Genomic DNA, 13,407 nt, shown 5'->3' on the forward strand with positions numbered 1-13,407 from the left:
ATATTATCTCCATTATCACGGGCCAAACTGGGGTGAGCTTCAGGAAAGGCAGGATCCCACCTTTTTTTTGGTTTGATTTGTGGGTTAATGCCCCCCAGTTAACCCTTGAATAGTGTCTCTCAATGACCCCAATGCTAGTTTATGTTCCTGTGAGGAAGGGGAAAGACTTTAATTACTGATTTTCTTGCATCATTTATTTCTCTTTTCATTTTTTTTAAAATGGAAGATAATGCTATTTCACTATGAAAATGAAAACAACAACAACTAGGAAACCAATACTAAAGTCTCCCTCTGTGGGAATACAAACAGACAACAGGGCAATCAGAATAAGCTATTCAAAGCACAATTCAGAGGCAAATCCCTCAGCTATGGAAGGAAGAAATAAAAGAACAACAGGAAGAGATAAAATAAATAACAGGAAGAAATAAAAAGAGTTGGACCTACAAAATAGAAACTTTTAATTTATGTTGGAAGCAACCTTTTCTGAAGCAACTTAGTGGGAGTAAGCATTATAGAAGGATTTTGGCTATGGGGCAATATCTTGTTGATGGGAGGGCAATCTCTTTTTTTAATACCAAATAATTATAGGAATGCAATGTCCCTGCACTGCTAAAGGGCCTGTTGTATTCTGTTCAGTATCTTTTGTTTTGTTGTTTAGAAGTTTGTTCTGGTGGGTATCCTGTAGAGAGAGTGGCACATGGAGTCGGAAAGGGAAAGGGAGAGAAAGAAGGAGAAAACTGAGTTGTTTCTGAATAAACTCTTAGTTAAATTCATATTTTATTACTTTGTATTTGTGAGGGACGCAGTGCTCTATTAGGGAAGCAATGTCACTGTTTTTACACATTTAGGACATGTATAAATTAGGCATGCTTAGCTGCCTATGTTATACATGAATGTATAAGTTAGACTGTCTGTTTAGTCAACTATTGAACAAACTGACTGTTTAGGAAGGAAGACTGACTGTTTTGGTAACATTTATGTATCTATTGTGTAACCCCTAGCTATATAAATGTGTAACCACTATAAAAACATACACTGCCTTTTGAGGAAATTTAATCTTGAATATATCCAAGAGGCTTTTGAAACTTGCTGAGAATTATGCCCCCCTCCCCCGTGAATCTGAAATGGTGCATCCATGCATCACTGTGTACAGATGGATAATAACATGCATTCAGTTAAGAATGGTGGTTGTGTTGCTGCATATGAACACAGAACTGCTCTGTTTGAAAGAAATGCTCCACTGCACAACTCTAAGCATTTACCACTTTAATAGAACAGTCAGTTCAATAACAGTGATCATCAGAACCAATCTAGATCTGTTAATGGAACTGGCCCAGGGGTGATTGGTCGGCACCTCCAATGTTCAGGCTGTGTGGGGAATTAGCAGCTAAAGGGGTCAGCTCCACCAGTTTTAATTCGTGCAAACATTTGGACTCAAGAAATGACTGGATTTGAGACAATAAATTTGAGACAAGTTTCCAATATAAAAGAAGAATATATTTAGAATAAAGGGGATACAGGAAGAAAATGGTGTGATTAAGGCAAGAAAAATATGTTACTAAGCAATTTAACTATAGCAAGGCGTTTCTAACTTTAAAGAGCAATAAAGTACATTTCTAAATAAACCAACTACAATGAGGCATTTTTAGCCTAATTGTGTAAGTTTCCCAGGCGGGCAAGAGAGAGATGCTAAGAGAGGAGAAAGGGGGGAATTTGAAAAGAAGTTATAGATTGGGGTCCTGAGAGCCAGACAACTGCTGTACTGCACCTGTCTCTAGGCAGTGGAGCTTTGAGCAGCTTGAGACTCTTGTCCTTCTGGGACAGCGAGGTGGAGAGCAGCAGGGTTGCAAGGATTAGTATAAGGAGGGATGCTCACAAGAAGGGCTTCTCCATGGGTCCAGCTTCCTATAGGTAAGAGGCAAGCTGGGTGGATTGGCACAAGGACCAATTCAAATAGTGATTTCAAGCTCTGTGTAGGTTTCAGGGGAACATATGGAATGCTCGGTGGGGTCCCAAGTATAGCATAGGAGATAGCACGAAAGTGGCTGGATGGAATCCCGTGTGGAGCACAATGGAGTGCTTGTTGCATTGGAGTCCCAGGTGGCAAGACCAAAGGAGCACACTGGGTCATGGAACTGGGGATACCTATATCCCAAAATGGGCCTTGGGGACACATTCCTATTGTCATGCTTTGCTGTTTATAATTGTCTGGGTGGCCCTGCACATAATGCATTGTTACTGATGGTTCTTCCTAGATGTGACAATGTGGGAATCGCCTTATGTGTGTAAGGCTGTTGTGATGAAGATCAGAGTAAGCAGGTGCATGAAAGAATATCCTTGCCATTGTCTCAGTGGGTACACCTCTGAGCCTACATCACTGACTCATCTCCTCTGTAATGGGGAGATCATTATTTTGCCATCTTATCCGCTTTTCTTCCTGCTGGCACAATCAGTTCGCTAACAGGAATTATCTCCTGTGAAAGGAGGGGTGGTACACTCTAAGTAGAGGGTGTCCTTGAAAGTTAACTTGATGTAGTTAACTCTCAAGACTACTTAGTTGAGACTCCCATCTGAGGAGAGGGGGTGTATTTTAACACCTTTCCAATTTGCTTTGTTTGCAGCCAAATCCAGGGGCATCTAGCCCACTACCAGCTAAGTGACTTGTCCCCATGCATACCATAAACGGAGAGCTCACATTGCAGTGCAGCTCCTGAGCATATACAAAGTGCAATCTCCAAGCCTGGAGATGCAAGCCAACAGGGAGGCTCCTGGGAGCCGGGTAGAATAAGTGTAGCTGGTAACAGATCCTAGCTCCTAGACATTTGAAACTTTTAGTACATTTAGACTCAACAAGCTGCTTGCTGAAATACAGCTTTAAGTAAAGTAAAGTGTGCCATCGAGTCAGTGTCGAATCCTGGAAACCACAGAGCCCTGGGGTTGTCTTTACCAAGCTTAAAACCATTAAATGTTGAAAAAGACTTTTTCCCACTCCTAGTTTTGTCATAGACATATTGTTTAGATTATTTATGATTATAGTTATTAAGTGCCCGACTCTCCACTTCTTTTTGTCCATAACATTCTTTATTTCAAATAGATGTTTTTATTATATCCACAGCCCATGTTGCAACTGCAGAGTTGTTGGGGCTTTTATCTTCCCGCAAGTGCTGAGATTTCTGTCAACTTTGTATAGCCAGAAGCCAGCCTAACATTTTAGCAGAGAGCTAAGAGTAACAATGACCTTAAACAACTTTGAAATTTAAATACAGATTAACAGCATAATGGATTGCTTAGGGAAGCCTTATTGGATTTTTAAAAACTATAACATCTGCATGCATGGTTAATAAAAAGCACTTCAAAAACATTTGACAGAAGAAGCTGGGGGGAACCCTCTGGACACAAAAGATGCTGAACTCAAGCTAAGACAATTATTTATTGGACAGTCTTTGTGAGCAAGTTTCTCTTGTGAAAGTTCCACCTGTAGTGTGAGATCTGTCATGGCAGTGGCATTTCTTTAATGCTGTGTCCCAAGGCAGTGTTGAAATTCAAGATGGTACCTGCAAGGAGGCAGCAACGCACTGCAGCTTCTCTCACTCCAGATATGTGGTGGTGAGCTAAACAAAAATTTTTAAAATGTAAACAAGCACATGAAAACAAATACGGGTTCCAAACACTGTTCCCTCTGAGGCGTGAGCACGCGCTCACAAGTTTTCTGATGTCCGCTCAGTTAATTTTCGATCCCGCTCAGGTTGAATTAGGAAGGGCCCATTTTGTGAGTTTGTGTGTGTGTTTTAATAATATTTTATTTAATAAGAAAATAAAAAGAAATAACATTATTACATTATCATCTCTTGAACTTCCAGAAGTAACATATGATGACATATTATATATGACAATCCAAAATTCCATTTCCACCCTTTCCCAACCTTCCCTCTCACATCAGATATTACAGAAAGATATAAATAATGCACTAGTCAGCCCTCAATATTATTTATATCTATATATCTATATATAGAGAGACAGAGAGTGGATGCTGACCTTATTCTAAATTGTAATTTATGGGAGGTTCCCAGGTTAACATAAATATTTCATCTGAGGTATTCTGCAAATAAGCAGTGACCTTAGCCATCGAGGCATATTCCCATGGCTTTATTTATTATTATTTATTATAATTATTTATTATTTAGTTAATATATTTATATTAACTACTGCTCGGGGCGGCTCACAACATTAAGATATTATTATTATTATTATTTACTCACACAGTCAGACGACAGGTGTTATTGACTGGTTTGTTTTATCCAGACATTGAGTCCTTCCCAAGGACCTGGGACGGCAGAATTTTATTATCAATGTTGTTGCTGTTGTTATAGATATCGTCGCAGAATATAGGCTGTTCCCAGTAAAGTTGCTGGTGGCCCCTATGGTGTTGAGGTGCTCTTCAAGGGCTTTTGGAACTGCACCCAGGGCGCCAATTACCACTGGGATTATTTTGGTCTTTTTCTGCCACAGCCTTTCAATTTCAATTTGTAGATCTTTGTATTTTGTGATTTTTTTTTCCTATTTCTTTTTCTTCTATTCAGCTATCTCCTGGTATTGCTATGTCGATTATTTTCACTTGTTTTTCTTTCTTCTCAACTACAGTTATATCTGGTGTATTGTGTGGCAGATGTTTGTCTGTTTGTAGTCGGAAGTCCCATAATATTTTTGCATCTTCAAGTCAAGTCAAGTCAAGTCAAGTTTTATTTACGGTCCTAGACCAAACAATCCATGCATACAAATAGCAGAACAATTTATAAAAACTCTATAGGTTCTCATTATACATCTTAAAAGCAATATAACAAAATTTAGCTACAGAGTTAAAATTAAAAACATTTTCATCAGAGAGTAAAAATTTAACAATTTGTTCAGCAGATCGGTCTGTCTGTTTACAGACCAGAGGTAGAATTAAGTGCTCCCTTGATTGCCTATGTATTTTACAGGATAATAGAATATGCTCAATAGATTCTATTTCCCCACTGCCGCATCTGCAGAAACGTTCTTCCAGGGGAACACCACTGTATCTCCCGGCTAATAGTGCAGAGGGAAAAGAATTTGTTCTTGCCCTTGTAAATGCCCACCGGAATTTGCTGAGTGTAATATGGGACAAATAATTTGCTGGTGAAAGATCCCATCTAGTTCTTACTCCTTTATAGAATTGTGTCAAAGAGGCCCAGTTATTTTGCAATTCAATATCTGTCAAACGCTGTTTTACTATTCTTTTAGCATTTCCCAAGTCTAACTCCAGCAGTTGTTCAGGGTCTATTCCTAGAGCAGCAAGCTTTTTACTAACTACAGTGCACCACTGCGGTTGTGGGTTTAACGATAGAAACTGAGGAATTAGGCCCACCGGGCGTAGGTGGACTCTCAACCAAAAGTAAATGATTAATAGCCAGGCACAAGATTCGATCTTTATGAGGCCAGCCTCCATACGCAGTATTACGTTTGCAGTGCATCTTGTAGTCCCAAAGATAGCTCTCAAGAAACCGGATTGAATTCTTTCAAGCATATCAAAGTTCGCATAAGGTCCCAATTGGATCCCGTACAACAGCTGAGGGATAACCTTTGCTAGATATAGTTTTAAAGCCGCAGGAATAAAACCTGCTCCCTGCGTTCTGAAAAATCTGTTAATTGCCACCACACTGCGTTTTGCTGAGTCAGCTACCATTCTCATATGTGCCGCTTTCCCAGCATTTTGTTGGAAAACCACCCCAAGATATTTTATTTGATTGACCTGTTCTAATTTATGTCCATCCAAGGTCCATGTAAATTTCCTTGGTTTATTTTTAAAGCACATAATTTTAGATTTGTTATAATTGATCTTCAAGTATTCCTCTTGGCAATATGATGTTAGAACGTCTAAAGCTCTTTTGAGCCCGACCCTGGTTTGAGATAAAATAACCGCGTCATCCGCGTACATCAGGATCGGGATCTTTTTGTTGGCTAGTTTAGGTGCGTGGATATCAACATTTTGCATCTTCATTTTCTACCTCTTTTTCAGTTTTATGGTCCTACGAATCTTTGGCTACAGGTAGCTTGTATTTTTTGCAGATGTTCCAGTGTATCATCCATGCTACATTATCATGCCTTTGTTTGTAGTCAGTCTGTGCGATCTTTTTACAACAGCTGATTAGGTGGTCCACGGTTTCATATGCTTCTTTACAAAGGCGGCACTTGCTGTTTGTTGTGGATTTTTTTGACTTTTACTCTTATTGCATTTGTTCTTAGTGCCTGTTCTTGTGCAACCAGTATTAAACCCTCTGTTTCTTTCTTCCAGTTGCCATTCTTAAGCCATTGCCAGGTCTTGGTGATGTCTGATTCTCCACTTATATTGTGCAAATATTGACCATGCAGTGGCTTCTTTTCCATTTTTCTGCTCGGTTCTTGACTTGTTCTTTCTTGTAGGCCTGCTTTGTTTCATTGGTGTTGAATAGTTTCTCGTTATTGACCATTTGAAGTGCATCTTCTTCACTGTCCTTGATGTATTCTTCAAGGGCTCTTTTCTCCTCCTCTACTGTTTGATGGACTTGCAGCATTCCTCTTCCACCTGAGCTGCGAGGGAGGTATAGCCTATCGACATCACTGCAGGGGTGCAGAGCATGATTGATGGTCATGATTTTCCTGGTCTTATGATCTAGCATTGCTAGCTCTGCCTGGGTCCAGTCTATTATTCCTGCAGTGTATCTGATAACAGGTATAGCCCAGGTGTTTATGCCTTGTATGGTGTTCCTGCCATTGAGTTTGGACTTTAGGACTTTTCTAACTCTCCTGATGTATTCACTTCCAATTTTTCTTTTAACTTCAGTGTGTGCAATGTTATCAGCCTGGAGTATGCCCAAGTATTTGTAATGTTCTTTCTCTTCCAGGTTCTTAATGTTGCTTCCATTGGGCAGTTCTATTCCTTCTGTTTTTCTCATTTTTCCTCTGTTCATTATTAATGCAGCACACTTGTCTAGTCCAAGCTCCATTGCTATATTGCTACTGAATATACAGACAGTGTTTAGCAGTGATTCGATTTCTGACTGGGACTTTCCATACAACTTCAGATCGTCCATGTACAGCAGATGATTGATTTTACTTGATGTTTGGTATTTGAGGTCTGTTTTGTTTAGTATTTGTGAAAGTGGGGTCATGGTAATTACAAACAACAGAGGGGATAGTGAGTCCCCTTGGAGAATGCCTCTTCTAATGCTAACCTGTCCACGTGTCTCGCCATTGATTGTTAATTGTGTACTCCACATGCTCATTGCTTTTTTAATGAATATCTGAATGTTTTTGCTGACCCCAGTTGTTTCTAAACATTTTAGTATCCATGTGTGAGGCAATGAGTTGAAGGCTTTCTTGTAGACAATCCATGCAACACTTAGATTGGTTTTTCTTCTCTTGCAATTTTCTGAGATCATTTTGTCAATCAGCAGCTGGTCTTTTGTGCCTCTGGTGTTTGGGCAATTTCCTTTCTGTTCAGCTGGAAGCTGTTTGTTAGTTAATAAGTGTTGCATCACTTCATCTGCTATTATTCCAGTTAATATTTTGAACATGGTTATCAGGCAGGTTATTGGTCTATAATTACTTGGAACTGCACCTTTTGCTGGGTCTTTCATTAGGAGATGAGTTTTCCCAGTTGTTAGTCATTGTTCAATATCACATCCTTGCAAAATGTGATTGAACTGTTTTGATAGTTGTTTATGAAGGCTTGTTAGGTGTTTAAGCCAAAAGCCATGCAGTTCATCGTCACCTGGAGCTGTCCAATTTTTAATTTTCTTTGCTCTTTCACTTATTAATTCTGGTGTTATTATTAGATCTTGCATTTGTTGGTTACATTTTTTGACCTCTTTCACCCAGCCTGCTTTTTTATTATAATCTATTGGATTGTCCCATCATTTCCCCCAGAATTGCACTGTTTCTTCTGTATTTGGTGTTTCTACGTTTCTTGCAGTTTCTCCTTCTATGCTCTGGTAGAAACATCTCTGATTCGACTGGAATTGGAGATTCTGCCTGTGTTGTGTAATTCTGGCTTCGTATCTGCTAACCTTCTTTGACACTGCTGTTATTTGCTGCTTTATTATTTCCAGGACTTCTCTAATTTTCCTTGAATCTAGGTGGCATTTTTGGATCAGATACTGTTTGGTGTTTTCATTCTTCAGCTTCTTGTCTTTCATATCTTTCAGTTTACTAGCATTTGATCTAAGCCTGGAGATTTTATTTTCTAATCTAATCTTCCATTTAGGTGATGTACTACTTTCTTTTTTTACAAGTCCATTGATCTTATATCCGAGCTCTTGTGTTGTTATTGTTGCTGCACTGTACATTAGTTGGTTTGTTTCTTGCAAATTATTGGTTGTTATTTCTGCAAGTGCAGCATTGACATCTTTTAATGCCTGAGCAAGTTGTTTTTTGTCAACTATTTTTAGAGCTGGAAGTTGAACCCTGGTGGTTGTTTGGTTCATGTGCTCAGTTATTTTTTGCTTTAGTTCTTGTTGCTTTTCTGTTAAACAGCATTCAGGTTGTTGAGGTGAAGGCAAAGGGGAGGTTGCCTGGTTTTGATTTTGAAACAGTACAGCAACAATGGCATCCTCTATTTCCAACACCTCCTCCCCCTGCGCCTGAGCAACTGCTTCAGTTGGTGGTAAATCTTCTTCCATATCCTGAGCCTGTGTTGCTCTTTGCAGTTCTTCCAGCTCAACTTCTGTGAATACTTTATTTCTTATTATGAATCTTCTCTGGTCTGCTAGCCTTTGTTCTGTTGTTTCTGTATCTCGATGCTTCTCTTTCCAAATTTGGTACATTCTTTTTAAATAACCTCTTCTAGTTGGACTAGACTTAGCAGATCATTATTTCCTTGTTGGCATTTTTTGTATATTTTTTCCGATTAAGCGACATTTCTTCCAGTAACCTTGCAGTCTCCAGCCCTCGTTGCTCAACTGAAGATCTGTTCCCCACTAGCTAGCAGATGTCCAGGGACTCCAGCACCTGGCGCGGTCCTTGCTGACCCGGGTGATGACCGATCCGGTATATTTTATTAAAGTTATGTCTCACCATATTATTGATGGGATAGGAACTCTTTGTCTGGCTCCTCTGGTGAACCAGATATTATTATTATTATTTTATTTACATTTTATATCCCACTCTACCTCCAAGGAGCCCAGAGCAGTGTACTACATACTTAAGTTTCTCCTCACAACAACCCTGTGAAGTAGGTTAGGCTGAGAGAGAAGTGTCCAGAGTCACCCAGCAAGTGTCCAGAGTCACCCAGCAAGTATCATGGCTGAATGGGGATTTGAACTTGGGTCTTCCCGGTCCTAGTTCATCACTCTAACCACTACACCATGCTGACTCTCCTTCAGAAGATAGACACAGATACAATAAAAGTAATAAAATTAACTAAAGAAATTTAAAAGTCAGATTAAAAACCACAATTATTAGGTTCAAATTAAAACTGAAAATTATAAAAAGCTAAAGAACCTAAAGAACCTATCATATATAACAAAACAATCATGGAGCATTAAAAAGCCTCCTTTAAAAGGTGTGTTTTGATTTATTTATTTATTAAAAAACACACTGAGAGAGGGAGCATGGTGAAGTTCTTCAGGAACGATGTTCCAAAGCCGACGGGCCACAACAGAAAAGGCCCTGTCTCTAGTCCCTGCCAGCCAGATCTCTGTTAGTGGCAGGGTCATGAGCAGGGTCTGAGATGATGAGTGGAGGGCCCTGGCAGATTCATATGGTTGAATGCAGTCCAACAGGTGAATCAGATGATCAGTTCTACCAACCCTATCTGGATTGAGTTTCAGCTTGTTTGCCCCCATCCAGTCCAGAACAGCCTCCAAGCTGCCATTCAGAGCATACAGCTTCAGTAGCCATTCATCTAAGGTCAGGGTTGCCTGTGACCACCAGTTGGCAGCATAGAGAATCCTGGTGGCAGTAATCATATATAAGGATAACTCTGTGTGTTTAGAAGGTATACAAGGTTTAGTCATATTTAACAGCAAAAGAAGCTCAGGTGAATAGGGAAAGTTTATATTTAGAATTTGTTGCATCTTAGAGTGATTTTCCCCAAAAAACTGTTGTGCTTTGCCACAAGTCCACCACATATGATAGAATGTTGCTGCATAATTCTTACATTTCCAGCATTCTCCTGAATAATTACTGTCCATCTTTCTAATGGTTGTAGGAGTAATGAACCAAGAAAAATACATTTTGTACCAATTTTCTCTTAAGGTACTGTTTGCTGTAACTTTAATATTCACATACTGTTGATGTTCCCATTGTTGAATATCGATTGTTCTGTTTAAGTTTTGCATCCACTTATTCATGCAGTCTTTTATCTTTTATCTGTTCTGTTTCTGAATCATATTTCAGCAGCAACTTGTATATCAATCCCAATAAATGATCAATGTTTTTAGTTATTAGTACTTCAAATTACATTAAATCTCTAAGTTTACCACCTTGCCTTTGTATTTCTTTCTGCACTATAGAATTAATTTGTAAATATTGAAACCATGAAGGTTCCTCAGACCATTCCAAAGTAAGAGTTTGAATAGATTTAGGTTTTGCTTTTCCAGTAGTTAAACTTTTCATACTATATGCCTTCTCTCTCCAAGAATCAAATTTATTAGATTTTTCTTTATGGAATAAAAATATTTAAAATAGATGCCAAAGATGAAAGATCTGGGCTGATCCGTTTCTTATACTTGTCCCAAACACTTAGCAGACTATTTCTGATTGTGTGGGATATTATGTCTTGGTCAATTCTTTTTATGTTAGTCCATAAAATCTTATGTAGCCCATCCGAAAAATCTTATCCCTCCATGTCCATAATTGGACCATATGGTTCTCTGATCTAATCCAACATCCATGTCAAACAGCTGGCATGGTAGTATTATTTCAAGTTAGGGACAGCCAATTCTCCCCGTACTTTTGCATCTTGCATAATTCTAAACTTGATTCTTGGCTTCTTGTAAGCCCAAATAAAGGAATTTATATGCCTCTGCCACGTATCCAACATCTTATCTTCAATCTTAACTGGAATAATTTGAAATAAAAAAAATTCATTCTTGGTAAAATATTCATTTTAGCTGATGCTATCTTTCCCAGCCAAGAAAGATTTAGTTTTCTCCACCTATTTAAGTCTGCTAAGATAAGGTTCCATACTGGTAATTGTTCTTGGACAAGTCTTTATTGTTCCCTGTTAAATTAATCCCCAAGTATTTAATAGGTTTTGCTGTTGTCTGAAATCCAGTCTTATTTTTTAAATACAATTCCATAGCTGACAGGTTCCATGTGATGATCTGTGTTTTGTTTTTGTTAATCTTATATCCCAAGATCCTGCTGTACTGGTTTATATGCTTCATTATTGCATCTAAGGAGTCCTTTGATAGAGTAATTGTGAGAACCACATCATCAGCATACAATTTTATTTTATGCTCTTGATTCACCATTTTAATTCCATAAATTAATTGCTCCTGCCAAATCTTCTTTGCCAGAGGTTCAAGAGCTAAAATAAACAGCCATGGAGAAAGAGAGCACCCTTGTTTGGTACCCTTGTTAATGGCACATTTTTTGGATAGAATCCCATTCACTATTATCTTTGCCGATTGCTTGATACATATTTTGGATCCATGAAAGGAAATTTGACCCACAGTTCATTCTTTCCAAAACCTTATACAGAAAGAACCAATCCAAATTATCAAAAGCTTTCTCCGCATCCAGGAAAATCATCACTGCTTTACTCTTCCTCCTCATCTATTGCATTCAGTACAAATCTCAGGTTGTCTTTCATATATCTCTTCGGTATAAATCCTATTTGATCTGGATGTATTATATCAGTCAGGAAGCGCTTCAACCATCCTGCCAAAATCGCTGCAGAGAGTTTATAATTGACATTCAACAAAGAGATTGGTCTGTTTGATTCAGGTTGAGTTGTATCCTTCCCTTCCTTATGGATAAGAGAGATCAATGCTTCTTGCCAGGAGAAGGGCAGCGCATGGCAGTATAATATTTTATTCATTACCTGAATCAGTGGGCAAATTAATATTTCTTGAAAATACTTGTAATAAACCAAAGAAAATCCATCTGGGCCAGGGGTATTATTTTTAAATGCCATATTGCCTCTCTTGTTTCCTCCTCAGAAACCGGTTTATTAAGCAATTCTTTCTGTCTGTCCATAAACTCTGATATCTGTAGATTTTCCAAGTACTGTGAAACCTCCTCCAGATCCAGTGTTCCCTTTCTGTATGATTTGGTGTAATAATCTGTAAACTGGTCAATCATTCTGTCCGTATTTGAAACAAACTCTTCCCCTTTCCTTATGGAAGTAATGACTCTCTTCTCGTGTTCTTTTCTCAGTTGGTACGCCAGTAGTTTATTGGGTTTATTACCCTTCTTGAAATGTTTTTGTTTTGCATAGATTATGTTCTCATATGTCTCTTTGCTTCAATGAGATCCATTTGTTTACGAAGCTCCTTTATACTCTGCCATATGTCCTTCAAGGAGGCATCTTGTGGGTCATTTCTAAGTGATTCAGCTCCTTTGGTAAGAACTCCTTCTGCTTTTGCAGAATCCTTCTCAAAGCCTCCGAGATGAGCAATCCTCTCATACAAGCTTTACTGGAATCCCATACAGAGAATAATGAGATTTCTGATGTCATCTTTCTCTGGAAGAAACTCTTTAATTCATATTGGCCCTTCAGCTTAACTACTTGCAGTAACAGAAGAATATTCCGTCTCCAACTTCTTGAACCCGTGTGTTCTCTATTAAGTCTAATTACTAGCGGATTGTGATCGCATACGTAAACGGAGCCACTTCCAACTCAATCAGTCTTGGTAATGCAGATTTTGAGGTCATACACATATCTATTCTGGAGTAAGTTTGATGAGGTTGGGAAAAGAAGGTATAGCCCTTTTTCAGAGGATGCTTGTATGATCATGCATCTTCTAAGGATAGAAGTGTCATGTGATATAACACGTTTCTTGGCAATTTGCCAGAGTTCTTCTTGTGTTGTCCTGATTTATCAAGGGCTAACAAGAGAACTGCATTCCAATCTCGCATCACAAGGCCTTCTCCTTCAGCTATCTCCAGCAGTGACTGAAAAAATTTCTCATAGAATTGAGTCTTGTTATCATTTGGAGCATAAATTGAGGCTATTGTAATTTTAAGTTGTTGCTGAGTTTGGAACTTCAGTATAATATATCTCCCAGCTGTATCCTGCACTCGTTCTTCCAGAGTCCATGACAAATTCTTGACATAAATCACCACTCCATTATTATTTTTATCCCCAGAAGCCACATAACTTTGGCCCAGAGATTTACAGTCCAGCAAATTAACATTACTTGACTTAATATGGGTTTCTTGAAGGCAGATGATATCTGCTTT

Source organism: Hemicordylus capensis, chromosome 5, assembly GCF_027244095.1.
Source record: "Hemicordylus capensis ecotype Gifberg chromosome 5, rHemCap1.1.pri, whole genome shotgun sequence".
In the NCBI taxonomy this organism is placed as follows: Eukaryota; Metazoa; Chordata; class Lepidosauria; order Squamata; family Cordylidae; genus Hemicordylus; species Hemicordylus capensis.